Consider the following 27,219-nt stretch of genomic DNA (forward strand, 5'->3'; position numbering starts at 1 on the left):
GAGCTCACCATCTATTTAAATACTGTTGTGCTTCCTAAATCAAGTTTTAAAGCATAGACGACCATTCTGTAACTTAACCTGTCCTCCACAATGACCTGAACCAGAACTGTGTGACATTTGATACTTTACATCAACATCTTCAATCCAAGACAGTACACTATCAACTGGGGTAACATAACACCCACAAACGCTGATTTAATATTAAGGAATTTCTTTACAGAACTAACCAAACAGTTCACTATTTAATGAATTTTATACCTCTGTTTGAGCACGATATCTTTTAAAAGGCTGTCAATATTTATTCAAATGTCACAGAATAAATATGGTATGTAGTATCCAACAAGCTGTGTCTAGTAATTTTGAATACAACACTTGGTTCATATCAAGTGGAAACTATTTGATCAGGAAAACACATTTTGAAGAGCCTTTCTATGGTTTGAGCAAATTGATATGAATGAGCAAATTAAAATGAATTAAACAAATAATTTGAAATTAACATGATATTGTTGACATATAGGAGACTTCAGGTGTCAATATCACTTGCCCTGAGTTTTTCGAAGTTGATGAATATTAAAAAAAGTTCAGATCTGAACTGATGTGACATTTTAATGGAGATTATACATGTCAGAATGATTTAGAATACCCCACATTTTATGATAAACTTTCAGACCATTAATAGCTATATAAGGATTTAGAATACCCCACATTTTATGATAAACTTTCTGACCATTAATAGCTATATAAGGATTTAGAATACCCCACATTTTATGATAAACTTTCTGACCATTAATAGCTATATAAGGATTTAGAATACCCCACATTTTATGATAAACTTTCTGACCATTAATAGCTATATAAGGATTTAGAATACCCCACATTTTATGATAAACTTTCAGACCATTAATAGCTATATAAGGATTTAGAATACCCCACATTTTATGATAAACTTTCAGACCATTAATAGCTATATAAGGATTTAGAATACCCCACATTTTATGATAAACTTTCAGACCATTAATAGCTATATAAGGATTTAGAATACCCCACATTTTATGATAAACTTTCAGACCATTAATAGCTATATTACTAGAACACCACAAACAGGTAATGTTGGAATAAAACACTTTAAATCCGAGACATTCGAGAAAATGAACTAGAACTTAAAACAAATGTATATCAAAAATAGGCAAATATGGACTTTTGTTACTCTTAGATCAAAAATGCCAAACATTCAAATGACTCAAGAATATTTTAACAAAATTAAAAATAAAGACATCAGAACAAACTGGCAGTAAATGTAAGTTTCCTTGGGGCGTTGTCACTGTGGAAACATTTTCATTACACCTCGGTGAATATAAAATTACAGCTGATGACATCACTGATTTTAACAAAACAATCACACCCAGAAATGAATTATTGTCCGGTCATTTGATTCATCAATGTGAACATGATCTAAACGTTGATGTGAAATTTGACACAAAGTATAAAAGATTGATTAACATTTTGTCTAAACTGCGGAAATCTGAAACAACTTAAAATCCAACATTTTAAAATACATGTGATATTTAATCTGGGGTACCCTGACAGAGAAGTACGTACCAAATTACATAACGATTTTTACACAGGTATTTACATTGGAAATTCACCATACCAGAATACTTAGTCAGGTGTTGTCCAGTACAACAGGAATTTCTTCAAAGAAAAATTTACTTAAACTTTGTCAACATCAACATGTGATATTTGGTGACTATTACACTAACAGACAGGGTAACCCACAGGCTAGTACGGATCCTTTACATCCAGTCTACCAAGGAACTCATCTTTATTGACCATTCTGTTGACATTCAACACAACCTACAGCATAATATCAGAATTGAATTTTAACCAGACCACCCCAGTCTCTGAAATCTTCCGGTGAGCCGAGTACAATTGATCAGTTTAGTTATCCCTACCTTATTTAAGGTATACATTCCTTTGGGCGCTGTGAACCAAATTACAAAGTCCTAAAATCCCTTTGTCAAAATTAAAAAAAGTTTCTACTATTCAACCAGAAGAGTCTTTTTTTTATAAATCACAAATTATCCTAACTTCCTGAATCTTCATCTCCTAAAAAAGACATTATATTGTCTAAGTAAGTCTTCATCGTGAAGTTCAGAATACTATACATGTATATGACTCACACATCAAATTGTCACTGCCCTTGGCCACCTGTACACGTTTAACACTGAATAACAATACAGTTTTTGTTATTCTATATCTATTGCCTTACCTATCTTTTTTTACCTGCTTCTTTTCAAAGTTAATTTGAATATATACTCATACAAACTTTAAATGGTAGCTGTAGGGAGTTTTCAATCCAAAAGTATAAGCTACAGACTACAAATGTATAACACACACTTAAAACAGAGTCTTTGTTTGTGTGAAACCTTAACTCAAAACAAATTTACATTGTAAACATGTGAACATGAACCTTTTATGAACCCTTTTTTCTAGAACTTCAAAGTAAAGACAATTACAACTAACAAAATGTCTGTAAAATGCCCCTGCTCCTTAATAATGCAACAATGTGTTCTGTGTAGAAAGGGTCAAAGGTGACCTTTAACCTTGAGTATGATCACCTGAATCTAATCAGAACTTGATTTTATAATATTATGGTTTAGTATGAACCAAGTCTCCCTTTTATAATACTATGGTTTAGTATGAACCAAGTCTCCCTTTTACAAGAGGCCCAGGGGCCTTAACGGTCATCTGACTCTAAATTAAAACCCTTATATTATTGTAGTATGCATTCTCTGTAGCAAGTACATGTATATAGTTGCACTGTTGGCCATGGTGGCCATCTTGGATTTCTGAACAACCCAATAAATAACAACACTTGGTGTGGACCATCTCAGGATCATTTCTGGTAAGTTAGAGCTGAATCCCACCGGTGGAATTTGAGAAAAAGTTTGAAATAGGTGTTGTTCAGGAAAACCATGATTGCACAATCATGTTACAAAATGGCCGCCATTGCTGCCTTGTCAAAGTTTTTACGAGGCCAAAAAAATAACAACACTTTGTTGGCCCTGCTTCCTTAACATCTTCACCAATTTCCAGCTCAATGGCACCAGTGGAACTGGAGAAGAAGTATAAAATGTGTTTTTCAAGATGGCTGTCATGGCAGCCATCTTGGATTTCTGGCCGACCCGATAAATAGCTACACTTGGTAAGGACCATCTCAGGATCATTTCTGGTAAGTTAGAGCTGAATTCCACCAGTGGAATTTGAGAAGAAGTTTGAAATAGGTGTTGTTCAGGAAAACCATGATTGCGCAATCTTGTTACAAAATGGCCGCCATATTGCTGCCATGTCAAAGTTTTTACGAGGCCAAAAAAAACCCACTATGTTGGCTCGCCTTCCTTGACATCCTCATCCATTCCCAGCTCAAAGGCACCAATGAACCTGGAGAAGAAGTTTAAAATGTGTTTTTCAAGATGGTGGTTATGGTGGCCATCTTGGATTTCGGACCGACCCGAAAAATAACGAAAAATAACAACACTTGGTCGGGATCATATCAGGATCATCTCAGGCAAGTTTCAGCTCAATAGCACTGATGGAACTTGAGAAGAAGTTTAAAATGTGTTTTTCAAGATGGCGGCTATGGCGGCCATCTTGGATTTCGGACCGACCCGAAAATTACAACACTTGGTCGAGATCATATCAGGATCATTTCAGGCAGGTTTCAGCTCAATAGCACTCGTAGAACTTGAGAAGAAGTTTAAAATGTGTTTTTCAAGATGGCGGCCTCAGCGGCCATCTTTGATTACGGACCGACCCGAAAAATAACAACACTTGGTCGAGATCATATCAGGATCATTTCAGGCAGGTTTCAGCTCAATAGCACTCGTAGAACTTGAGAAGAAGTTTAAAATGTGTTTTTCAAGATGGCGGCCTCAGCGGCCATCTTTGATTACGGACCGACCCGAAAAATAACAACACTTGGTCGAGATCATATCAGGATCATTTCAGGCAGGTTTCAGCTCAATAGCACTCGTAGAACTTGAGAAGAAGTTTAAAATGTGTTTTTCAAGATGGCGGCTATGGCGGCCATCTTGGATTTCGGACTGATCTAAAAAATAACAACACTTGGTCGGGATCATATCAGGATCATTTCAGGCAAGTTTCAGCTCAATAGCACTGGTGGAAGTTGAGAAGAAGTTTAAAATGTGTTTTTCAAGATGGCGGCTATGGCGGCCATCTTGGATTTTGGACTGATCTAAAAAATAACAACACTTGGTCGGGATCATATCAGGATCATTTCAGGCAAGTTTCAGCTCAATAGCACTGGTGAAACTTGAGAAGAAGTTTAAAATGTGTTTTTCAAGATGGCGGCTATGGCGGCCATCTTGGATTTCGGACTGATCTAAAAAATAACAACACTTGGTCGGGATCATATCAGGATCATTTCAGGCAAGTTTCAGCTCAATAGCACTGGTGAAACTTGAGAAGAAGTTTTAAATGTGTTTTTCAAGATGGCGGCTATGGCGGCCATCTTGGATTTCGGACCGACCCGAAAAATAACAACACTTGGTCGGGATCATATCAGGATCATCTCAGGCAAGTTTCAACTCAATAGCACAGGTGGAACTTGAGAAGAAGTTTAAAATGTGTTTTTCAAGATGGCGGCTATGGCGGCCATCTTGGATTTCGGACCGACCCGAAAAATAACAACACTTGGTCGGGATCATATCAGGATCATTTCAGGCAAGTTTCAGCTCAATAGCACTGGTGGCAGTTGAGAAGAAGTTTAAAATGTGTTTTTCAAGATGGCGGCTATGGCGGCCATCTTGGATTTTGGACTGATCTAAAAAATAACAACACTTGGTCGGGATCATATCAGGATCATTTCAGGCAAGTTTCAGCTCAATAGCACTGGTGAAACTTGAGAAGAAGTTTTTAATGTGTTTTTCAAGATGGCGGCTATGGCGGCCATCTTGGATTTCAGACCGACCCGAAAAATAACAACACTTTGTCGGGATCATGTCAGGATCATTTCTGGCAAGTTTCAGCCCAACAGCAGTGGTGGAACTTGAGAAGAAGTTTAAAATGTGTTTTCAAAATGGCGGCTATGGCGGCCATCTTGGATTTCGGACCAACCCGAAAAATAACAACACTTGGTCAGGACCATCTCAGGATCATTTCTGGCAAGTTTCATGTGAATCCCACTGGTGGAACTTGAGAAGAAGATTGAAATGTGAAAAGTTTACGGACGGCGGACGGCGCACGGCGCACGGCGCACGGCGGAAGGCGGACGGCGGACGACGACGGACGAAGCACGATGGCTATAGGTCATCCTGACCCTTCGGGTCAGATGACCTAATAATATTATATGGTTTAGTATGAACCAAGTCCCCCAAGATGCATCAGTGATTCGTAATGTGGCGAACACAACAGAGGGGCATGAATAGCCCCCACCCCCAAAATATGAGGGTGGGGAATAAAAAGTTGAATTCTGCTTATTAGAAAATATTTTGCCGATAATATATATTAATGATGACAGTCTACTTCATAATCATAATATGGAATAATATTCATAGTGAACATTAATCATAAGTGAGATTTATTACCAATATCAATAAGTCAGTCTTAAATTCTGTACTTGTAGCAGAAATAGTTCTTGTTGTTCCTGCATGGTAGGTATACCATTGTACATAAAATACTAACTTTTCTTACCAGTTTGACTTGTTTGGAATGTCAAAAATGTGGGTAACATGATAATTATGAAATTTTGCTTCAGGGGAACTACGTTCATGAGAACAGAAAGTAGAGAGAAAGGCTTCCAATGAAAATACTTGTTCCGTTGAATCCATTCCCATTGTAAAACTAAAATCTAACAACCTTTGAACCCTCTACACAATAATGTGTTCAGAGTTGTATACCAAGTATTATTATAAGGCCTATATGTCCATATAAGACATTTAAAACACCTGAGTAAAACGTTGTTCAGCCGTAACAACATACCTGTGTACCTGTAATTGACTAACAGATGTCACTAGGTATAATCACAAGGTAACTCATCCGATTTGTATTGCATGTCCTAATATGGAAAAATCAATTAAGAAGTTTGAATATCCCTTTCTGTATTAAGGTCACTTACTCAACACTTCAATGATCAATCATCTGGGTTTCAAATGATAGATAAGTTTCAAAAAGAAACTTAACTATTTTGTAACAAATTCTGCTATCATCAAGTTATAATGTAAAGAACGTATGATAAACGATCTGGAGAGAAGTTGTCACCTGCTGGTGACTGTCAGCCATTAACACAGTTGTCTAGTCACATACATGTAATTTAAAGTACTGACCGACCATTGGTCACATTCAGGTCAAGTACTGACCAACTATTGGTCACATTCAGGTCAAGTACTAAGACCGACTATTGGTCACATTCAGGTCAAGTACTGGCCGACTATTGGTTACATTCAGGTCAAGTACTGACCGACTATTGGTTACATTCAGGTCAAGTACTGACCGACTATTGGTTACATACAGGTCAAGTACTGACTGACTATTGGTTACATTAGGTCAAGTACTGGCCGACTATTGGTTACATTCAGGTCAAGTACTGGCCGACTATTGGTTACATTCAGGTCAAGTACTGGCAGACTATTGGTCACATTCAGGTGAGATAATGGCCTACTATTGGTCACAACAAATTCCTATAAAAGTTAAGAAATGGACAACATCAACCCTCCAAAAAGACTACCAATATAAGTACATATTCTTTACCCAGCATTCACATGCTGATATTGTTTTTTTCGTTACGTGGTGACTATATGTCATGTATATACTATCTACCAGATCTATATATATATATATATATACCCACTGACACACTAAACACCTGAAAATGGTCAGCTTTACGTAATCAAATAGTTTCAAAATGACGAACATCTATTGTAGCAACAAGACAAGTCTGTAAAGAATGTATAGTGGGTTGTGTGTTGTATACAGTGTATGTCCTCACACACTAGGAAGGACTAGCTTACTCGAGCACGTCTATCTCCTGTGGGCAATCTGACGACAACCTGATACCATCACCATTGGCCTTCATGCATATCATGGTAGAACGACCGCATAAAATGATCAGAGGCCTCGTAATCTCACAGCTGACGATATTCTAGTACGCTGACAGGTCCCCAGGTTATCATAATTAATATCTTAAATACTTCAATGTCTGTGTAGCTTATAACTTCGAAGACTTTCAAAGAATGCTGTATTACTAAAATAAAAAAGACACATAACTTGATACAAGAATATAGAGTTTATGTAAACCTACTCAAAACATTCATGTACTAGGAGGTACAGAACACTGAACAAAATCCATTTGGATGTTCACAAGAGTCAATTGAAATATTAGGTTGACAATTTGTGTTGCGATTGCGTCCAGCTGGTTCGACCGGATGAGTGGACACAGTATTCAAGGGGAAATACTGGTGGTGTGAAATAGTACTGATAGATCCAGCTCATTACACATGTAAAACGACCATCTCCTTGTCTCATCATCTTTGTGTGAAGTCCTAAACTCCACTCTACCATGTGATTCAATTTGTGGGAAAACACTGTACAGGCTTTAGTGAATTTTCATTTTCATCATTTGGATATTCATTACCTTTAATCAAGGTATAAAATTCCATTTGTTAGCACTTTTAAGTAAAGAATATCTTTCCATGAAAACATCTTAAGGTTTGTATAAATGAATTTATAGTTGAAATTTCTAAATATATCATTATAAGTATGCCAATAAGAATTGCAGATTTTTTTTAAGTTTTTTTTTTTAAATAATTCATTTAACAAATACTTATTCAGACGCAAAACTTTCTAAATAAATATGAATGACAAAGATCATGAAAGCAAGATTTTATACCCATTAATTGTATCAGAAATTTGATCCAGAATTGTTTACCCATTAATTACCTGAAAAGTTTGATGCAGTGCACATTTAATCTAATCTGATATTGAAACCAACACTTTTGATGACCATCCTTGACCTTTAAACACCTTTCTGTGACCTATAATGAGCACATATGACCTTTAATCTCCTACCATTGTGTTTACCCTCTCCTTAAACTTCTATTGTTGATTTCACCCCTTTGGTCTCAGTTATAGAAATGAACCGAGTAGCCTTACACTAGTCCCTGATCCCCACCAAGGTCGAAAGGACAACAAAGGATCAGACTCGCATAAAAAGGGAAGGGAGGAGTCCAGACTAGCTAGGTTTATTTGTAGTAAATGTGAAACACCTCCGACATAATTTTTACCTGAAATTCTTAATATATCTGAATTCTAAGATTTTCACATATTGATACCCATTTGATAAAGGTCAACAAAGGTTTGGAATATACTACATCCATGTAGTCATACTTGACAGTCATCAAGTATTTTAAGTGTTCATTTAATGAGGATACTGTCACCAACTACAGAGGAATTATCATCGTCTGTCATCGACTCCAGACATGTTTTGGAATTATTCATTGTTACAGTAAAAGGACATTGTGGTAGAGTCGGAAAAATCCTTCTTCAATTTCACATCAAAGACAGGATAGAGAAATTCTCACCGCTGGTACAAACACAGCTGGTCAGTATAGCTTCCATAACAAATAAAATATGTATATGTACTGGTTTTAAAAACAAATTTAGGGAAATGAATTATAAAACCTTAACCCATTTCTGATGGACATTGTTTGTTGATGTATTAGCCATCTCTCACCGGGAGGGAGACACATTTTAACCCTGTCCACAAAACCTCTAAGCCTACCCGATCAGACAGCAGTTAGGACCCAGGGAAATCAATATACAAGAATTTGAGGATCAATTCCATTTCCAACCTCACCTGTGAAATTTAAAATGAGTACATTCACAGAGGCTAAGATCTCAACATTGTGTCAACATCGGGGATCTGTTACAACCCCTATCCCTTAATGTCAGGAAAAGCTGTCAAAATTACAGTTACTATCAACACTGCAGGCTTGGTATGAATTATGTTCCCATTCATTAATCTACTACCGATTCAAGACGGACTTAAGATAACCCTGTTTGATACAAATAATGTACTGGAATGTCATAATTAAAAAATATTTAAACTGTTTATATGATTTTCAACTGTGTATACCTTGGCCTTTCGTGAGAAAATTGGCTGAAATTTGTTCAACATAAATTCTTGCTATTATGTAAGATTCTCGAATCGGACTGTGACTACCATACTTATAGATATTTACCAAACATGAATCAGTCTGATTTTAAAAGACAAATTTCATTTCAAGGTTGTACAGTTAAAATTTGAATTTTAAAGTCAATTTTAAACTTAAATGCATCAATTTATTCTTTAGAAAGTTGGACTGTATAAGTAATAGTATTGAAAATAGAATCGTTTAAATTGATATATGTTGCAGTCTGGACAGCATAAGTAATAGTACTGAATAAAGAATCATTTAAATTTATATATGTTCAGTCAAGTTGTCTGTTACCATGAACAGATGACAGACAGCATTAACCTTCCATCATATTAGAAACCATTTGAGGACAGAGAATTAAGAATAGAAGACAATTAAATAACCATCACCACTGCACAACAAAAAATTCATTATGACTAAATACATTTAACATTCTGTTTCTTTCTCGACAAATAGAAAAGGTACCGAAGGTCCCTGAATTCAATTTTAGAATGGAAAGAACATGAGTTGAGAAGAATTCTAGGACAAAATCTGTCATCATGCATCAATCTACTCACATCATCATATATATGTATAGTAAATTTTCAAAACCATCTGGTACCACTCATTCATAACACACTTCTAAATGAGCATGTGTTGTCAACAAATGCATTGTAGGCCAAAGGTGTCCCATATTAGTGGGGTCTGGAGGCATTCTTTAAAATCAGTTCACATACGTCAAAACAAATGGAAGTATGTGGACTTAAAAGAAAAAGACCTTGGTAATGGTCAGGTTTGGACCTGTAGTAGCTAACATTGATTATCCTGTCTCAGCATTCTCTCCTTACCTGTGTATGGTATTTTCCAAGCACCTGTTTAACAGGTCAGCGATGATCAAAGAAGAATGTCAACATTGTGTTGAGGTTGTTCTACACAATTCCACACACCAATCTACAATGATAAATGAGGTACATATTAACTCCAGTATTTTATCAATACGCTGTTGTACCAACAACGTAAAAACTCCAGCTAACATCTTAACTACTACACACCAATAAAAGCCCAATGATTGGCTGTCCATCACAAAATATGCACAAAAACCTCAGCTGTCATACTGGTAACTTTACCCTACCTATAATCCGCTGTATTCACACCGAAGCCCCAACACCACTGAATGGCTGACCAGGACGACTTATTTATTTTACCTGTAAATTAAAACCTTCACTGGACACTGATTAATCAAACAGTTCTATAATTTTCTTTAAACCTCCGAGCATAGTCAGCTTTCTAAATGGCCAACCAGTTCTCGGGAATGTCCATTTTGTTGACTCGTTTTACAGGTACACAGGGTTATTGTCCAATGTCCTGGTATGATGATAAAAAGTGCATTACACTGGATATATTATCTTCTATAAGAAAATATGGTCATCACCACTGAGCCAAGAACCCAGCAGCCGGACATCTGACAGGATACCTACCTGTCCAGATAGTCAGATATATGACAGGATATCTACCTGTCCAGATAGTCAGACATCTGACAGGATATCTACCTGTCCAGATAGTCAGATATATGACAGGATATCTACCTGTCCAGATAGTCAGACATCTGACAGGATATCTACCTGTCCAGATAGTCAGACATATGACAGGATATCTACCTGTCCAGATAGTCAGACATCTGACAGGATATCTACCTGTCCAGATAGTCAGACATCTGACAGTGATATCTACCTGTCCAGATAGTCAGACATCTGACAGGATATCTACCTGTCCAGATAGTCAGACATATGACAGGATATCTACCTGTCCAGATAGTCAGAGATCTGACAGGATATCTACCTGTCCAGATAGTCAGACATCTGACAGGATATCTACCTGTCCAGATAGTCAGACATCTGACAGTGTATCTACCTGTCCAGATAGTCAGACATCTGACAGGATATCTACCTGTCCAGATAGTCAGACATGTGACAGTGTATCTACCTGTCCAGATAGTCAGACATCTGACAGGATATCTACCTGTCCAGATAGTCAGACATTTGACAGTGTATCTACCTGTCCAGATAGTCAGACATGTGACAGTGTATCTACCTGTCCAGATAGTCAGACATTTGACAGTGTATCTACCTGTCCAGATAGTCAGACATCTGACAGGATATCTACCTGTCCAGATAGAGATCCAGACAGGATATCTACCTGTCCAGATAGTCAGACATATGACAGTGTATCTACCTGTCCAGATAGTCAGACATCTGACAGGATATCTACCTGTCCAGATAGTCAGACATATGACAGGATATCTACCTGTCCAGATAGTCAGACATATGACAGCTAGGATATCTACCTGTCCCGATAGTCAGAGATCTGACAGGATATCTACCTGTTCCGATAGTCAGACGTATCTACCTGTCCAGATAGTCAGAGATCCAGACAGGGCTAAGTCATAACACTCAGAAAAATCTACACTATCACCAACTAACCTAATATTTTCCAAATGTTGAATAAATCATACCTGCATTGATTTGTCCATCAGCTATAATTTGTACTTCACAAACACAATCAAAGAAATGAAATTCAATCTGTTTGAAAATTACAAATATCAATTTTCTTATTCCAAGAAGATGTGGTGGTGTAGAGGCATAGAGCCTTGATGACCGTGTTGAGAAGTATTGAGAACAGTATAAAGATACTTGGTCCATAGAACACTACCTTATAAACTGGCCGATGTGACAGATAAGGAAGATCAGCTTCATTCTGGGGAAGCTTGTCATGTTCGATCCACTGAGGGAGAAACACACACACATGACCGAATACGTCTAAAACTGTGTTTATTGTAAGGGTGAGGGATAATGTCAAGCCATCGTCCCCAAATAAATGACCAACACAACCAGCGTCAGGTGGGCCAGGTACACGGAATCACCGATGTTCAGTGTAGCGTGTAGCTGTGGTGATCCGTGGGGCGTGAAGCTGCCGTGTGTGGGCTCCTCCTGTCACGACCCCATTGTCACCCTCTAATCTTGTGTCCACTACAAACACCGTCCGCCAATTACACTGCTTAATTGTGTAACACCAAAACTTAAGTAGTACACGTATGGGCGACTGATCTATGTTCAATAAATGTTTTAAAACATTCGTATGAGTCAGACTAAACAAAAAAAAGACACGTTTTCTAACAATTGAGATTATATGCTCCACCCTTCCATTCAATTTGTACAGTTAAACGAAAACTCCACCCAAGATTCAATGAATGTTTTTTGATAGCTAGCCAATATCTTAGACAATTGATCTTACACATGACCAGTGTCCTAAAATGATTATTGGTCAAACCTGATGTATATATTATACAATTTGTCTGTATTTTTGTCGATGGAATAAATAAAGCAGAATGTTAACAATCAATATCAACAAAAACTTCTGTTTGTACTCCATTGATTATAAATAATGATATTTAATATCGAAACATGTTGCGTCATACAACATACATATACAGAGGATGAACCGTTGCTCAACAAGTTATGATTGACTTTGATTAAAATCAATTTTGTTCCAAACCATAGCCATGTGTAATGAATATAGATGAGTTTCTTTTATCAAAGAGAATTAACTGTTGAACTAAAAGAATTCATAAACATCTGGAATTTTATATAACTAGGTTATCTTACTGATCAAGATATACGACAGAGATTGTGTAAAATTATAAATTAATCTAAAATTTTTGTATTCAAGAAATCAAACCCAAAAATGATCAAACATAAAAAATTTCATATCAGTATATATATTTGACATTTGAAAATGTTTCTTGAATTCAGGAACTGAATTTTGTAACAGCCCCAATTAAGATAAAGAAACTTACTTTCAAGCGGCAGGATGAAAAATTTAATTGATAAGTGTGTTTTCCTATTATTCTGCGACACCTTCGGTGGACATATGAATATAACTTAATCTAAACAGCTATAATTAATGGCTATAGTTAATGTCACAGACTAATGCAGATATCTTTAGTGGACCAGAATCCTTGTTTACTTTATGATCAATTACTCACCGATAGCCAACACAATCTATAAATAGATACAGGGAGATTAAACTCCATGTTAATAGGTGTTATTAGTGATTAAGGTAAGTATATCGACAAGTTAAGATAGGTAATTTAATGAAGTACAGTCGCTGGCCAATGATTGACGCCTCGCTAATAATACCAACTCCACGCGGAATTCTATAACCTAAATGTAAACACTTTATAACAATACACAACCAATTCAGTACTAGATTACAAAGTAACATGTAAATCTTTAAAACTTAATCTAGTGAATTAATTAACTGCCAGGTCAAATAAAACTGCTGCTGTTGCCAAAGGAGTATATGTTGTAAGGACCAATTTTGGCCACATTTCCAAAATAAACAAAAAGCACACATTATAATTATAAAGCTAAACTGAATACGCCTTTGTACGAATTTATGTAAATTATATATGTCTAAAGCTGGTAAAGTGATACACTATTTTTTAAGTTACCCAGTAAAAATAAACAGACTTATATTACCATTCTACCATTTTATCTGAATTATATACTTTATACCACTAGTATCATCTCATTAGTCTTGATTTTTATTGAAAAAGTTTATCTGAAAATCTTTATAATCAAATCTGAATATACAGCTAGGACACCTCCCCAACCTATATGGGTGGTTACTGTATGGGTGAGTATCAATGAAATTCAGATTTTGGTCACGAACAAACAATTATGTGTATTTCCTTCAGATATGATAAGTTGATATCCTGGCCAATTACTGCTCACCCACACAACCCTACCTGAATAAGATTCAGCTAGGTTAGAAAAACTGCATACCCTCTAGATCTGGTTGGCTATGATTTACTGGTTATAATGATCCAGAACCACACTATCGTCTGATAAATGTTTAGAACCAGTTGGATTACTAAACAGATAAGTTAAATCTACAAAACTAAAGATATATGTACAAAATGTATTATACATGTACAATATGTATACCAAAGAACACGTACATTGTCTATAGGTTGGACTGTCATAAGTACGCTTCAATTTACCAGATGTTTAAGTAGCAAGGACATAAGCCAATAAAGTAATCTATTGTTCCCTGGTGTTGGAACATCTAACAATATATGTCCTAACTATAACAGGTCATGGCAAACCAATACAGAACTGTCACAGTACTCACTCACAGTACAGAACTGTCACAGTACTCACTCACAGTACAGACTGTACGAGTACATTCCTGGTGTCTGTTGTCAACTTTTAGTCCAATGTTACCTATGATTACAGTTATAAAATTATCAATATACACTAGCTAATATCAGTACCTTCAAAGGTCCTGTTTCAGCAAAATCACAAATGAATGGCAGTCAGTCCTGTGTACCTTAGTTATCCTCAAATATGCCCCCTTCCCTACAGTGCAAAAGTTTAGTAACATATTTATCCTCAAATAAGCTCCCTTTTCCATATAGTGCGAAAGTTTAGTAACATATTTATCCTCAAATAAGCTCCCTTTTCCATATAGTGCGAAAGTTTAGTAACATATTTATCCTCAAATAAGCCCCCTTTTCCCTATAATGTGCGAAAGTTTTAAGTAACATATTTATCCTCAAATAAGCCACCTTTTCCCTATAGTGCGAAAGTTTAGTAACATATTTTTATCCTCAAATAAGCCCCCTTTTCCCTATAATGTGCGAAAGTTTAGTAACATATTTATCCTCAAAAAAGCCCCCTTTTCCCTATAGTGCGAAAGTTTAGTAACATATTTATCCTCAAATAAGCCCCCTTCCCTATCGTAAAAGTTTGCCATTATATATACAGTTTGGGTAGCCAGTTTTTTTGTGAATAACTTAATTGTAGTTTACCATTATATTTTTTTGTGAATAACTTAATTGTAGTTTACCATTACAAAATTGATGATTTTTCAAAAAACGAAGAAGTTAAGTTATATTCACACTTTCATGACCAGGTAGTAATTTATTCAGTAGCCTTGAGCCAAAGTCATATTCTCTCTGTGTGGATTGAGCCAGTGACCTATTTGAAGAAAGATACAGTAACATCTCAACCTTATTTTAAGTTCTGTAAATATCACAAAACGTTAACAATCTTTTCCAAAAATGGTTCTGAACAAAATTATCCTATATTTTATCAACATAAATACATACCTGTACTCTATCTAAGAGAAAGTTTACCTTTATAAATAAACGAGTACATGACTTTTGATAAATACCAGTTATTTCCTGTTATGATTCACAGTCCTAAGTTGTATGGGTGGAATGATGTGTGGATGATTATCAAAGAGCTTGGGAAGATTCACTGGAGCGGAACAGTCTGATATGGGTGGATGGATGTGTATTCGTGTGTATTACCTCATTTATAACTTTCCCGTTTTTATACTATGTACTGAGTTATGCCAAATTGTCCATGGTCATAAAAACCTACCCATATAAATCATCAAGTATGAAGCAAAGGTTTACAGTTGAGTGACTACAGAGTGTACTAAAATGGAATATCACATCTACATGTTTATAGTTGTAGAGAATTAAAACTTTTTTCTTTTCTTTCTTTTTCTTTTTTTGTTTATTGTTTTTTTTAACTTGTTAATGTATATTGTTCTTCAAATTTGTTTAACAATAGTTTTGAAATCATTAGAACTTATAACACAAATCTCTTTGAGAGCAGTCTGGAATTCTAGAAAGGCTAGCATTATATTATTTTCAAATCTTGACTAGCTATGATAATTTATTCTGATTAAGTCTCCTTATGAGTTAAATTATTGATCACCATTAAAGTGGTCTTGAACAGACTTGAATTTTCCAGTGTAACATATATATCTTTATATGGTTACCTTTAAACCATTACCAGAATACATACTTATGTTATATATTTGTTATCCACTTACCACACACACAGTAACAACCAGACTGCTTACATATTTTTAAAAATCTTTTCCAGCAATTAGCAACTTAAGTTTTGAATCAGACAACCGTATATTGAAGGATACATTGCCATACAGATTAAATGACCACAGGTACAAACTGATCAGAAGACATAAGCTCAAACATGTACATACAGTAAATTACCTACACAAATGTTAACAAAGGTAAAGAAAACTATGTCCACTACCAACTCCCACTAAAATAATAACAAGTGACCTTGCATGACCTTGACCCCAAAACCCTGAAACTCTAACTTGATCTGTAGCTATACTCATGAAGTCACATACCAACTTTCACCAACATACCTTGAAGCATGGCTGAGAAAAAAGCGGAAAATATATTGACAATGCCAAGTAAAAAGAACAATATACAAATATTAGATCAGACACAGCAAAGGCCATCTTGGATGCAAAGAAATACTTTGACAAGTTGACATCTTCTCATCCTCATTTTTTGAAGTTTCATTAGAAAAAGAAGAAATGGAAAATTTCGCTGACTTTAAGGGGAAAATATTTCATTTGTCCTTCTGCTTGCAGACGAAAATTGAATTCAAGTCAAAAGAACAAGAGGGCACACAAAACAAAGAAGTAGACTGTACTGGAGGAAATATTCTCTCCGTAAAAGGATTGTAAATCATTGCAACTCTCTTCCTGATGCCGTGGTTATGCCACCAACAGTCAAAATATTTGATTCCTGATTCGATAAACATTTGGGGCCCTACCTGAATGCTTTTTTAACCACGAGATAGATAATAATGACCAAATTCGGGAAGTCATCATATAACCTGATGTTAACCTTTGTGATATGGATATATATAGGCATAATGCCCCGAGTTTAGTACCATTGTTATTATTATTTATTGAAGTTAAATGCTTTCTCAACAAAAACTTCTATTACTAGGGTTTTGTTTTTATTGTACATTTTCATATAACAAGAGGTACAGATACAGATATTTTAATACACAAGAGTTTTTTTTATATATATACCAGGTCTATATTTTTTTTTAAACTTAAAACAACTTTATATACCTTAAATAAGCAGAGATCTATACCAGAGAGTGTGTTTAGAATGCTGACAAGACTTTAATTAAATTCACAGGTACCGAGGTATATACCTGGAGGTTACAAGATATATCCTGTTCTGATTATCGGATGCCATATCCATCAGCCGACCTGTTGATGGCGACTTGTTGACGAGGTTTTAAGGAAGATCGTGTCCAGGAAGTTCCATCAGGTAGTGCCATCGACAGGTAAACAGGACAGTAGACACGGCTATAGTACAATACTCTGCTCACCTCCTTTAACCCAGGAAACATGATAAACGTGCAACCTGTGGAATTATCAGGGGCACCTGATGCACTGTTATCATAAACAGAATCTCGGAGTCTCTGTCTGGCCTATATTGTAAAATTATTCTATGACAGACAGACAGATGTGTAAATATTTTTTAAATATACAGAAAATATTCTGTGAAAATTCCCTTTAAAATGGTCTGTTTGGAGAATCCCTAAATCAAAAAAAAAAATTTAATGTGGGTTTTAAAACAAAACTTTCCAGACAAATCCAGGGAAGATTGATTCCAATATCTGTATCAGTTATGTTTACAATCTTTACAGCCCTGGCTTGCTACTACCAAATCAAGACAATGATGTCCGATAAAAATAATAACTATAAATATTGTTGATGTGGATCAGGACAACAGCGGGATTGTTTTTATGTTCATTCTTCAATAAATTCACTAACAAAATTATGAACCCAATCATGGGTTTGGAGTTTTCTTATGTCCATCGTACTGACGAACCAAAACATCAGAAACACTGTAGAAGATTAATTGTCTGATGGAACGAACATGTCATGTTTCACATTGCTATGAAATAAAGTGGCCAACCTCTCCAACACAACTCACCACTAATTGCATCTAATGAGGCTATTGACCGTATAAAATACTTTGACATGTACAATTAAAACAAATTGTGATGACAGTTAACCACAACACCAGGAGATGAGACAATGTACTTTGAAATATTTACATACAAACTCCTTTTTCTTGTTTATCTATACATAGTTCACTTGTAGTGACATTCAAATAAATGTAGATTTTTTTCTCGCTCAGTTAAACTTCAAGCTGTCTCCGCTGATTTTAATACAAAAATCCATAAAACATGGCACGTCAGGATTATTTTTCAGTTTGATTTGTATTTTTCAAAATAGATTTTGCAATTTTATATAATCCTACTGTAACACATTATGTATGCTAGAGTTGACAAAGCACAGCCAAACAAATGTGTACCGTATTAATTCTAACGAGTGCTCATATATAATTGTACCATACAGTAACTGTTGTTAAGAATGCCCACATATTTGATTAAAGCTGCAATTGAAAATGTCTCTACTTCTAACTAGTTTTGACCAGGTTTTACATCACAGTTCTAATTCCTATTCCTATTTTTGTTATCCCAGCGAATGATAACATATGACGGATACCGTATTGTCTATGGTAAACTAGGAGTGTCCTAGGCTATACAAAGTATTGATATACTCAATAGTGAGATCATTAAAGCTGTGTGAAGGATTTCCACATCAAACTGTAGGAATCAATATGGTGATGTTATCCACATTCAAATGAAAAGCATGTCACAGGGTAAATTTATGTTCTCACAGCCTGAAGAAGAAAGTATCTCTTTTCAACAGCTGCTAGACGCTTATAACAATCTATGTGTAAAGCTGTAATATCAGTCTTAATACTGCTTTGAAGATACTGAAAATGGTCTAGATTTCTTAAGGTTAAAACCATTGTCAGAGTTTTGTATCCCTTGTAAATATTCATGAAGAGTCTACAGTTCTGATGCTAATACATCAGTATGACTACATTGGTCCTGAAATTCCAGGTTTTTTTTAGTAAATTATCTCAACAAAGCTAAAAGGTGCTTATTTCAGCCTTGAAGTTCAATGATGGGCTGCAAGATTTTTCAAAATATGTCGTGAAGATGAAGGAATTTGAATGTAACTATTGAATATCACTTTGTGGTCAATTCTAGAGTTGACCACTCCATCACCAGTAGCCTGGGTCATTATCAGGTGGAGTATGCCTTTTGTTGTACTTGTTGTAGCTGGTGGCTACCTCACTGCTGAACAGGCGAGAGGTGTTGTATAGCTGAATTAACCAGTGCAGTGCAACTGCTTTACTGAAGGACACAACCATGACAAGGAAGAGAACTGTGATCTCCGCCTCCTAAGAAACACAAACCCTGCTGGGTAGTGATCACACCACATACATACCTCAGGAGGTCCATTGGTCTGAAATGCTCTACTGACTGAACTTTCGCAGAAAAAAATCTATGAAATCTTGGGTTAACTACTAAAACACTGTATTACCTTCCTTATAACACTGCCAATTAGATATGACAGTTTTTATCTGATATTCCTTTTTTATGAACAAGTACTACAATGTATATGTCACTTCCCAAAAGTTCTTTTTTATTTCTCTTTTAAGTGGATTTTTTTATTATCACGTCAAAAATGTCCAGATCAGATGACATTTATATTAAGTAGTCCATCTGTTATTCTGGACCTATTAGTCACAGCTGCCATAAGTATACATTATAGGATCCTACAGCTATTTATATAGGATCATACAGGTATATATATATAGGATGTCTGTGACAGTAATTACAGCAACTTCTTCAGTGCTGTCTTATACAGACACAACTAAAAAATGAGGTTCATCATTAGAAAGGCAATGTACCGTTTCCTGGATAAATTGCTGTTAAGATACAGAGGTCAAGGTCAGCTGTGGACTCTATAAACCTGATAGGCTGATACATTTTATTTCAATATAGATGTCCATGGCTGTTTTAATTTCTGCAATATATGACTTCAGATGTATCACCTTGAAACTTGAGATCCATAATATCTCCTTCAAACTTGTGGTCAACAATATGAATATCACCTTCAAGCTTGAGGTCGACAATATATAATGACACCTTCAAACTTAGGGTCAATAATATCACCTTTATATCTGTGGTCAACAATGTAATATCACCTTCTAACTTAAGGTCAAATATATATCACCTTTATACCTGCGGGGTCAACAATTTAATATCACCTTCTAACTTAAGGTCAAACATATATCACCTTTATACCTGGGGTCAACAATGTAATATCACCTTCTAACTTAAGGTCATGCAAACATATATCACCTTTATACCTGCGGGGTCAACAATGTAATATCGCCTTCTAACTTAAGGTCAAACATATATCACCTTTATACCTGGGGTCAACAATGTAATATCACCTTCTAACTTAAGGTCAAACATATATCACCTTTATACCTGGGGTCAACAATGTAATATCACCTTCAAACTTGAGTATGTATAAGTACAGGTCAAATTGGTAGGTAAATTCTCAGCTTACTGTACTTATATCTCGTCACAAAATGAAGGCTGATACTATATAATTGCACCAGTTAACTTTCAAAATAATTGCTTAAACCAAAACAATAGTAGTCACATTAACCCAGTTTTATTTACATACCAACCTTTAATTGTTTTTGCATATCAGGGAAGTACCTAAATTAGATTGATTAAGACAAATTGGGTGAACACCAGCCTAATGGCAGTATGTATGCACGTGATCAGTCAAATGTTGATAGAGACACTTTTCTGGTCGCCATTCTAAATACAAAGTGTAGAAAACTAGATCTGTCAATGTAACTGTGATATAATATATACATGGTTACCTACTTCTGTCTTCACTTATCAAGTAAACAAAGACAACAATGACAACAATGAAATCAGGCGGAAGTCTAATCAAATGAATAATAGTTGTAAAAAGGTAACTTAATTCATTCAAATTCTATAACATGTTAAATTTTGGAAAAATTAAGGGAGTTTCCAATAATAAGTTATCGTACAGAAACACAATGAAACTGCAGCCAGACATTAAACAGGGAAAACAACACAAACCAATAGTTGTGTGTTAGTTATATGTGTACTTGTATAGTATATACCATATCACAGGGTTACTGAACCTTGGTATTAACAGTACTAGTACTACACTGTAAAGTGTCCAAAGTGAGAATGACTCGTAGGTCGTAACATGTCGCCTGGTGTCATTCATAGCTACAACACGATTAGTGTCCAAATACAGTCACAGGTAATGTTATACAATATCTAAAGCATGAACACAAAAGTCAAATTAAGGCAAGCACTAGTCGTCGCAAATTAAGTGTTTAACTTTTTCAATTTGTGATAATTATCAAAAAATTGTCAAGTTGTTGGTGATAGTACTAGGGTAGGTTGTAATTGTATAAAGGTGTTTCTCATAAATACCCACGAGAAACCAGTAATGTGATCGGGGAGAACAATTTTCTTCTATATATATCACATTTGATTAACGTGGCGTTCATTATAAAGATCCAAATGTTGTCCTAGTAATGAATGGACGTGCCAAATAAACAGCCATGGAAGTTGTTCTATATTTAGTATCTGTATATATGCCATATAATTTTTCCAATACATTCCATCGCGGATAATTGTGCTTGTTGATGAACATCACTATAGATGATTTTCATGTTTTGATGAGATGTATAGCTATGGGTCACGCGAGTAAATCAGAAACTCCCCAGGATTCAGCCCACCTGCACTGATGTATCACCAAAGTACGTAAATACAGAACTCGTCTCCAATTATGACTATCAACACGGATCCACTCCTGATGTCACCAACTGTCAACTCCAACCTATCATGTCATCATTACATTTAATTGGGTCTGTTTCCTAATTTTTAGGGCACCAAACTTGATTTTTTGAAGTAGAACCGTGACCTAAATCTACAGGAATCTGACCTAGATCTACAGGAATCTGCATGTCCGAAGTACTGACAGTCAATGTAGTTGGCCATCCATATATAACGATAATCAGTGAATCGTGTCATTGGAAACTCTATGTCAACATATACATCATCAGGGACCACTGTATCCCAATGACATTCATGTATCTATATAGAAATTAATTACTGTGAGGCTCAAAGGCCATGTCACCTTATACTTTATTGCTTTTGTCGATTTATGAAAATTAATTAAGAGATCTAGAGTAGAGTCAGAATTATATATATATAGTTACTGGATACTTGTCAATAGTCTATAAATATGTCTAAATGTCCTTGAATTATAATAACATATCAGTCCTGTGCTCATCAGAGTATCATTGATTAATAACTCATTAAAATACATTGATACTCTGAGAATTTTTTAGTTTTATGGGATCAGATAACTTTAACTCTTAGTTAACCACATGCCAGCTGTAAGGTGGTACAGTGGTAACACACTCGGCTTTCACCTAGGTGACTGGGGTTCGATTCCCTGTTGGACATGAAAAGGTATGAAGGTCAACTGCCCCACCACGTGGGTTTTCCCGTACTCCAGTTTCCTCCCATAGTAAGACCCCTCACACGCTTCCATTCAGCCCAGCAAGAGTGTTCAATATATGTTAATGTAACTTTTTCACAATTTTTGTAAAATAAATAAAGTCAACTATTGTTTTTTAATATAAGCCTCACAGAGTCAGTAGGTATATATTTGAGGTGCATTTTATTCAGCAATTGTTCCCATCAGCTGGTACAATGTTGTGTACAGTAAGAGGACAACATGAGTGCCTTTGAGATGCTACCTACCATAGTATTTGTTCAGATTCAACAAGTGTATAGACAGTCTAGGAATCTATAACTGGGGACATAGTTCCATATCGATAAGATTAATCATTAAGATTGTCTTATCTTGACCATCTCCAGGTACTAGTTTATATTTAGCATTCCTAAGGTTGTAGTAAATCGAACAAATCAATTAGACTGGTCACTATCTCGTCAGCTACCTATACAGCTACCCGATGGGGACGATTTACACGGATGACCTGAAGGGCCAGGTCACATGACCTTCTATGACTATAGCTATGTAATTTCACACTTGTTCCAGCCAGGTATATCAAAGAGGTAAGGACCGAGCTGTATACTAACTAGGTATATTGTGTAGGACCTACAAGGTAGTTATGTAACAAGAAAAGTATATCACACCTACATAACAATAACACAAACATCAGCCCTGAGGAAAATCTACCACATTAGCTCGTTCCACTCCTTTAAATAAATTGTTCCTTTAAAAATCCCAAGAGACATATTGTTTTTTTTTCTATAAATCATGCAATGTTTGATTGGATTGGATACTCTATGTATTTTTAGAAATGCTTTCATTTTGGAAATCCACTGATCTCATCTATATATATGTGGCAGCTGATCCAAGTAGTTTATTTATGAATGTATTTTTAAATATAATCTTTTAAAATATTTGTCGTCAAATAAGACTCGCGTACTTCATACAGTGTGTAATAATTAAATAGCAACTACTACTTTTGACTGTCCAATGTAACAAAACTGTAAATGCTTGCAAATTTGCTTGTAAGTTCTGGGAAGAATACTTTCAATCTTATTGAAAGAAGCAAAATATAAAATTTCTGGTTAGACAAGTAATCCTTCAAACAGAAAAACATTTTCACACCCAATGGACAGCCAATATTGAAAGCATTTCAACGCAGCAGACCTACTGTAAAATATCACCCAGACCCTTTAACCTAACCCACCCCACCCTCTCTCCTGTCCTCAATAACTCCTACTCGACTACACATATAGCCACTTTATTATTTTCATAATGTGTTTAGTAATATAGCCAACACTATATCATATTACAAGCCAACATTTCTTTAACTATAATATAGTGTTTTCTATTTTACCCTCACACCTGTATCCTCTTCAGGTGAGGACCAGGTAGCCTGCCTGGATAGCACACATTCTAACTAACGAAGTTACCAGACATTTAATTAAAGGTATAAGAACATATCTGTTCATAAACAAAATAAACAAAACATATCTAAAACCAAAAACTGTTTAAGGATGATTTCTTACCTGTATTTATATCCAGTCCATACTATGATTGATGTTTAATATCAAGGCCACTTTTACTCCACATACAGGTGTTCTTAGAGAAAATCTTGTTTTGTTATTTTCTTAAATATGACTTACTTTCAAAACACACAAGTACATGAATATATCCCACAGAATTATCCCCTTGATTACAACACACTTGACGAATTTTCAAAATCTTCAGTTTTTCCGAAAACTATCTAAACCGAAAAATATTTGACAGGTGACAGAAAAAACGTCCCATACACCAATATATCAGTGGTCCCACTAACGATCTACCTGTGACTGAGTAGGTATTACCTGTGTACAGGTAAGTAGTGCTACCGACTACCTGTGTAAGTTGTGGTCAGTCGAGTGGAACTACAACTGAATGGACGCGGAACAAAAGGCGAGTCTTACCCTATACCATGGGATTACCCAGTATGTCAATACGGCCCATGGCAAGGAGGACTAATCTTCATACAATAGCTAGGAGGAACCAGTTCCTATATTTACTATGGTGTATACGTAGGTGTATATAGACAAGAAACCTGACAGAAGCTATACTACTTAACAATCTCCCTATACAATTAGTTCAGAGGAATGCAAACGGCAGCATACATTTAAACAAATTTGGGGAAAGTTGGAACACAATGTTTGACCTTGATGTTTAAGGAGTGCGATATTTAATCTGTAAATAAAAGATTTACTTATCATACACATAGGTATACTGCATTAATATAAATACCGAAAAGCTGAGTTTATTTTGATGGATGTGTTTTTTTCCATTTATTTTTATCCATAGATGTATTTATAAGAGATTGTTGTAGAATGTATAATCTCGTGTATGATTTTAGAGAAAGACTGCATGAACACTGGTAAATATAGTTGGATTAGATTATATAACAATATCTTACTTGCAAATCTTCCCAGCTAATTTGAAGGTAGACACACCAAATTTTGGAACCTTATCAATTAAGGCATATTACGTACATGACAAGAGGCCCATGGGGCCTGTATCGCTCACCTGGTTGGATTTGACCAAATGTCAAAATAATGTTCATGTTCAATTCGTTTTATTTGGCAATCTCAAACAATGCTATATATGGTTATAGTGTGGGGATTCCAACTGCTTTAAAGAAATAACTAAGTCCAGACTCGATAAGGATTGTTTTTACAACATGCATTCATAACTTGATGACTAGTTGCGATTTAAAGGAATTGCGTTTAATTCCCCTATGGGGCCCCACCCCTTTGGCCCCTTGGGGGTCAAAGTCATCATTTATGCAAAATCTGTTCCCCTTCCCCCAAGGATTTTTCTGACCAAATTGGGTTCAAATCCATTCATAACTTTATGACTAGAAGAGATTTAAAGGAATTACCTCTATTTCCCTTATTTGACCCCGCTGCTTTGGCCCCTTGGGGGTCAGTCACCATTTATGCAAAATCTGTTCCCCTTCCCCGAAGGATGTTTCTGACCAAATTAGGTTAAAATCCATTCATAACTTTATGACTAGAAGCGATTTAAAGGCATTACCCCATTTTCCCTATTGGGCCCCGCCCCTCCGGCCGCTTGGGGGTCAGAGTCACCATTTATTCATAATCTGATCCCTTTCTGCCAATGATGTTTCTGACCAAATTGGGTTCAAATCCATTCATAACTTTATGATGAGTAGCGATTTAAAGGAATTACCTCTATTTCTCCTATTGGGCCCGCCCCTCTGGCCCCTTGGGGGTCAGAGTCACCATTTATGCAAAATCTGATCCCTTTCTGCCAAGGATGTTTCTGATCAAATTGGGTCAAAATGCAATAAGAACTTTTTGACAAGTAGCGATTTGAAGCAAATGTTGACAGACGACGGACCGTCGGACGGACGGACGGACGGACGGATGACGGACGGATGGATGACGAACACCACGCTATGACATAAGCTCATCGGACCTTCTGTCCAGGTGAGCTAAAAATTAGTAGTAACACTTTTTTCTTGTCTATAATTTCAAAACTTTCATTCATCCTCCAGAAAGAACAGCTGTAGATATATATATATGTAGTTTAAAATATTATCAAAGGAAGGATTGCAGACCTGAAAACACTCCTCCATGGACATGTTAAGTGCTGTAATGCTCTACTGTACGCGTACAGGTAGATATATGTAAAACAGTCTCTTTAGTCTTAATACAAATAGGACATTCATATGATTGAATTTTACAGTAGGATCGACATATATGTATAGGTGTTGGATGGCACAGTGGTAACACACTTGCCTATCACCTAGCAGGGAGGTGGCCAGGGTTCAATTCCCCTGATCGAACACCTACTATTATGGGGTCACCTGTCGGCTATGTGGGATTGCTCCAGGTACTCTGGGTTCCTCCAATGATAAAACACTTGGTGAACTTCCATCAATACGGGTCAACAAAAATAAATATAAGTTCACAATTATTGTAAAATAATGAAGATCATATCAATGATTACAAGAGATCTAAGAGGGATCTTGAAGCCCATCACTGTATGCTGTTTATTGATTCTACAGTATGATGAAGCAAAGACAATACATATTCTCTCAATATTATTCTTTATCCAATGTACATGAAGATATGCATACTAAATGAACAGTCCAAGTAGTTCAATACTTACCCATCTGGACATATGGATGACGGATTAAGGCTTTGCCATCATCATCAGCAGTTCCCGTTGAATGAAGACTTTGCCATGTTCCCGGTCTGTATCATGGATGGCGGATTAGGTCTTTGCCATGTTCCTGGTCTGTATCATGGATGGTGGATTAGGTCTTTGCCATGTTCCCGTTGAATTAAGACTTTGCCATGTTCCGGGTCTGTATCATGGATGGTGAATTAGGTCTTTGCCATGTTCCTGGTCTGTATCATGGATGGTGGATTAGGTCTTTGCCATGTTCCTGGTCTGTATCATGGATGGTGGATTGGGTCTTTGCCATGTTCCTGGTCTGTATCATGGATGGTGGATTAAGACTTTGCCATGTTCCCGTTGAATTAAGACTTTGCCATGTTCGTGGTCTGTACCATGGATGGTGGATTAGGACTTTGCCATGTTCCCGGTCTGTATCATGGACGGTGGATTGGGTCTTTGCCATGTTCCCGGTCTGTATCATGGA

At 36.0% G+C, this 27,219-nt stretch overlaps 1 protein-coding gene across 3 annotated transcripts in view; it reads right to left on the bottom strand.

The window, feature by feature from the left end:
- Positions 1–26,885, bottom strand: part of LOC117335921 (nucleolar protein dao-5-like) — a 54,458-nt gene extending 27,573 nt beyond the window's left edge. Inside the window, exons 1-2 of one of the 3 annotated variants that reach the window (XM_033896204.1) lie at positions 26,724–26,885; positions 10,040–10,142 (exon numbers count right to left, since the gene is read on the bottom strand). The gene's annotated coding sequence lies outside the window, so the exon portion shown is untranslated. Of the gene's footprint in view, positions 1–10,039; positions 10,143–11,703; positions 11,916–24,088; positions 24,406–26,723 lie in introns of those variants that run through there. The other 2 variants (XM_033896203.1, XM_033896205.1) reach the window with 2 other exon arrangements.
- Positions 26,886–27,219: the final 334 nt, after the last annotated feature.

The sequence above is a fragment of the Pecten maximus genome, chromosome 10, assembly GCF_902652985.1.
Source record: "Pecten maximus chromosome 10, xPecMax1.1, whole genome shotgun sequence".
NCBI lineage: Eukaryota > Metazoa > Mollusca > Bivalvia > Pectinida > Pectinidae > Pecten > Pecten maximus.